The following is a 5,461-nucleotide window of genomic DNA, read 5'->3' as shown; positions in this document are numbered from 1 at the left end:
TATCTTTTACAAATATATAATCTCCTAAAATACGGATGCGTGGTCCACATAGTATTCTCCGTCTTCAGCGATCACGTGGTCAAGAAAGAATGCCGCCAATTCCTCTTGAATTGCTCGCATGCGATCTGGTGCTAGGAGTTCATCCCGCATCCGAAACATCTTATTTTAAGAAGGGGGTCAATACATATATATATATATATATATATATATATATATATATATATATATATATATATATATATATGAATGAATGAAACTCAACACAAATGATGGTAATAAAATAAAATTGTGAATATTTTTATTTACGCACTTCATATTGTTTGTCAGAGTAGCCCCGCTCACAGGTCGTGTGGCGGATGGACTCGCAAATGTAGTATCCACAGAAATCATTCCCTTGTTCCTGCCACAACCACTTTACAAGAAATAGAGGTCAATCAAACTGATAATTAGCAAGCATGCTAAATGCTATTGATGAAACTAGCGCTTGAATCACTAGGAGATGCCTGGAATATGCTACTATATAGTACTTACTTTTGGGTGCCTAAATTGCAGCTTCTTCGGTAGTCCCGGAGCTTTTTTGGTGAATTTTCTCCAAGTCCTGCCATACAAAGAAAACAATTACTTGATATCAGAAATGAACAAAGTTGCTGATATGGTGGATAATGATCGATTTAACTTACTTCTCGAGCATTTCAGTCATGTCCGCATACTCCTTGGGATCTTTTCGCTTGGAGTCTAAGACAGTTACTACTCCCTTCTCAAGCTTAATCTCTAGGAGAATATAGTGGTAGCTGCGCACACATGCATAACTCATCAATATTACATTACTATAACCTGGACTAATAAGGAAACCGAATATGCCACAAGACAGTAACACTCACTTGAAGTTGTAAGGAAAGAGTATTATATCTTTGTGTTCATTTATTTCCAACGATCGTAGCAAGTTGGCCTCGGTTTCTTGGGCACGATATTGAACCTCAGTTGCATCTATGAGACACGTGTTAATGAACCCAATATCTCCCACTTGTCTTTTCTTCAATTCGGCGATCTTCAATCTGCATAATATAGTGAGGATAATTATAAATACATGCAAATGAAAGGGCTGAGTTATATAGAGAGACTTAATGACGGAAGTAGTACTACTTACAGATAGTAGGAGGTGACCGTTGCTTTATCGATGGCCAATTGATTGAAAAACTGATAGAACTCCTCAAATGGAATAGGCAACAGTTCAATTCCAAGGAGGTCATGCTCCTTTTTAACTCTCACATACAAAGTACTCCTCCCCTCAGACTCTTTGCAGGTTTTCATGTACCAATCATGCAATCTTCGCATCATCGTTGATAGAGAACTTTCATCTTTGATGAGAGGCTTCCCGTACTCATATCTTTGTATCTGCACCTCCAAGATATCATAATGTACATCGTCGGGCAGGTAATCTGCAGGATTGCCATAACCGGGCACCATCCTCGGATTGACGATGTCGCTAGCAGGCACCTTGAGCGGGGGGCACGATTGCTTCGCTTGTTCGCCGAGCTGGGCAATTTGTTTCCCAGCTCGTCGTTCTTTCATCCTTTGATCACTTTTAGTACTTCCCGACCTCTCCGCTTCGGCAAATGCCTTTCCAATAATGCGCTCATAGTTGCCTTTCGGCGGAGACTTGGGTGGTTTTGTCAGGGCAGCCAGAGTGCGCTTCGCTTTCACCGGATCTACCTTCTCCTCTGGAGGTGGATGTCTCTTTGCTTTCAACCCTTGAAACCAGTCATCCACTTCGGTCTGCGCGATCTTCGCATTTTCCTCCTCGCTCCTCTCGTACGGTAACTTCTCTGGAGTCTTCAGAGAAGGACCGAATCTGTATCTCCTCCCGCCTTTGGCTGTACTGCTAGACGCCGGTAGAGTAGACGGAGCGCATATCTTCTTTCCTTGCTTACGAGGCGGAGGAGAAGGACTGCGATGCGCCGGAGCAGCCGGAGCGGCGGCGGGTCTCTTCCGCCCTTGTTGACGAGGCGGAGAAGGAGGAGGCTGGCTGCTCGGGCGCGCCGGCGCAGGCGGAGAAGGAGGCGGAGTGCCGCCACGCGCCGGAGAAGGAGCCGGCCGAGTGCCCTGATCGTCACTCGCCAGAGGAGGAGGCGGTGGAGGAGGCGGAGTGCCCTGACTCGCCGGAGGAGGAGGAGGAGGCAGAGGCGTCCAGTTTGGAAGGTTGATGAGATCCTTCCGCCATAGGCATGGAGTCTTCAGAGCAGAACCCAGCCGATACTCCCCTTCACCGGTAGGGTGGTCAAGCCGGAGGTCCTCAAATCCCTCCGTTATTTCATCGACCATCACCTTAGCATATCCTTCTGGAATCGGCCGGCAGTGAAAAGTTGAGTCGGGTTTAGTAGGATAAACAGAGCCAATAGCCGCCTTGACCTTCAAATTGCTCCATTGCGCCATAAGGTGGCAATTTTCAGCATCCGTGATAGCATCCACGGGATAGCTGGCAGGAGCCGTCAAGGCATGCTCTGGCTGAAGCAGCTCGGTGGAAGCCACGTTGCTTCTCCGCTGAGATAGCGGGGTAGCTTCGGGGGAAGCTTCGGCAGGTCGTTTGCTGCGATCTGCTTCTCGTTCCTCTAGCCCCATTACCCTTTCGTGCAGCGCCTGCAGTTGGCTCTGCTCCAGTTTCTTCCTCCTCTCCTGGGTTTTGTAACCCCCTGCGTACGGAAATCCAGCCTTCCACGAAACGGAGCCTGGCGTGCCTCGTGTCCGTCCAGGGTGCTCAGGATTGCCGAGGGCCATTGTGAGCTCGTCCTTCTCCCTATCTGAAACGAACGTCCCTTGCTGCGCTGCTTCGATATATTGTTGAAGCCTCTTGACTGGTATGTCCAATTGTTCGTCCGTCCAAATGCACTTCCCTGTTATAGGGTCCAAGGATCCGCCGGCCCCAAAGAACCAAGTCCGGCAACGTTCTGGCCAGTTCATTGTCTCTGGTTCGATCCCTTTATCAAGCAGATCATTCTCAGCCTTGGCCCACTTAGGCCGGGCTATGAGGTAGCCACCTGACCCCGTGCGATGGTGAAGCTTCTTCTTCTCAGCATTTCTCTTGTTTGTCGCCGACATCTTTTTACTCTTTTTCGATGTCTTGTGGGCCACAAATGCGGGCCAGTCATCTCTGATCTTCTCATATTTGCCAATGAATTCTGGTGTCTCATTTTTTTCGACATACCTATTGAGGTCTTTCTTCCAATTCCTGAATAGGTCTGCCATCTTCCTCAGAGCAAAAGACTTGATTAATGGCTCTATAACTGGCTTCTCCGGATCATCCTCCAGTGGTAGGGTGAAATTTGACTTCAGCTCAGTCCAAAGATTCTTTTTCTGCATCTCATGGACATAAGACTCCTCAGGGTCTTCGTTCTTAGGCTTATACCATTGCTGGATGCTGATCGGGATCTTGTCCCTAACCAGAACCCCGCACTGAGCAATAAATGCCTTCTTTGTCCGGTAGGGTTCAATCGGTTGGCCGTCGCGCGCGATTTGTATGATCTCAAACTTTTCATCCGAGCTCAACTTTTTCTTCGGGCCTCGTCTCTTTACCGAAGTTGTGCTCGATCCGGAGGGCTAGAAAAAAGAACAAAGACGAGAGTTAATTAATATGTGTACATACCAAAACAATGAATGCATCAATTAGCTAGTCAGCACAGGCTTCACTAATATATATACCTGGCCGGACTCGGTTTGGTGATCACCGGAGCCGTCCTCACGGTCTACTTCTTCACCCTCTCCTTCTTGCACCGGCATTGGGTCATCGAAGCCATGTAAATCATAGCCAGCTGCTTCTTCACCCTCTCCTTCCAGACCATCGTTGTCGTTGAGAAACATCAACGAGGAGACGGCATCACTTCCTTGTGCGATTATGTCCCTCAACAACGCTTCTTGTGCTTCGTCTCGGGGGGTGTCCATAGTTTCTACAAATATTTACAACATGGCAATTATTATTCAAACATGACAGATATGGATATATTAGTGGCAAACGTAGAACTAGCTAGCTAATCACAATAAGGAATCATATTAGTGGCCTTGACGCTGCTTCTCTAGGGTTTGGGGTGGCCTCGACAACGCTTCAAGGGTTAGGGGGTGGCCTCGAGAACGCTTCAAGCTAGGAGGGGGTAATATCGACCCCCTCCCCACGTGTTGAAGCTATCGGGAGGGGGTCGGTGTTGAACACTACATCTATGTCCCACAAGTGACGTGGGCATCGACGCCCGCGGTAGGGTAGAGGGTCATGGATCGCCGAGCGGTCGAGGGTCAAGGGGTCGAGGATCACCGAGGGGTCGGGAGGTTGCCTAGTGTCAAAGGATTCAACAAAACCATGTCTTCATCATTAGGCGAAAGTAACAGGTGCATGATGGTACGAAGCTCTCCAAAGTTATTTTGGAACGGAGTCCCAGATAGGATAATTCGCTTTTTGGTACAAAGTTCAGCAAGAACCTTCCGAATATCGTTATTTGGAAGGCCTTTGCTGAAATTTGTACAAAAAGGCAAATTATCCTATCCGGGACTCCATTCCAGAATAACTTTGGAGGACTTCGTACCATCATGCCATGGTTACTTCCAGCTAATGGTGAAGCCATGGATTTCTTCAATACTTTGACACTATAGGAACCCTCTCGACCCCTCGGCGATCCTCGACCCCTTGAACCCTCAACGACCCTGGAACCCTCGACCCCTAGACGATCCTGGAACCCTCGATCCCTCGACCCTAGAAACCTCGACCCGGGATAATATCGACAACGCTTCAAGGGGGTAATACCGACAACGATGAGATACATACACGGGAGAAATTAATGTTATCGGGGAGGGGGTATATCGACCCCCCCCCACGTATTGAAGTTATCGGGAGGGGGTATATGGACCCCCCTCATGTTGAAGTTATCGGGAGGGGTATATCGACGATGACAGAGGAGAAGATCGAAGAAAAAAAAGAAGAAAAAAAGAGGAGAAGAAGAAAGGAATAGAGAAGAAGAAGAAAAAATAGAATATTTTCTATTTTTTCTTCTTCTTCTCCTCTTCTTTTTCTTCTTTTTTCCTCTTATTATTTATTTCTCCTCTTCTTCCTCTCCTCTTCTTCTCCTTTCTTCCTCTTCTTATTTTCCTTTTTCCTCTCCTTCTTTTTCTTCTTCTTCCTTCTTTCTAGCTAGATATATAAAACTTTTCTAAAAATGTAACTTTCGCATATATAAAACTTTTTTCTTCTTCTTCCTTTCTTCCTTCTCTTCCTTCGTCCTAAATATATAAAACTTTTCTAAAAATGAAACTAACCTAAAATTAATGTACTAAATCAGAGAACAATTGAAAACACCATGCATATTACAATTGAAAAAATACATACATTCATACAAAAAAATATATAAAACAAGCATATATATATGAAAAAGAAATGAAAAAGGAGGGCGCCGGCGGCCGGACCAAGCTGCGGCGAGGATGG

This window comes from Triticum dicoccoides, chromosome 7B (genome assembly GCF_002162155.2).
Source record: "Triticum dicoccoides isolate Atlit2015 ecotype Zavitan chromosome 7B, WEW_v2.0, whole genome shotgun sequence".
Lineage (NCBI taxonomy): Eukaryota > Viridiplantae > Streptophyta > Magnoliopsida > Poales > Poaceae > Triticum > Triticum dicoccoides.
Note: the sequence above shows the minus strand (reverse complement) of the source record.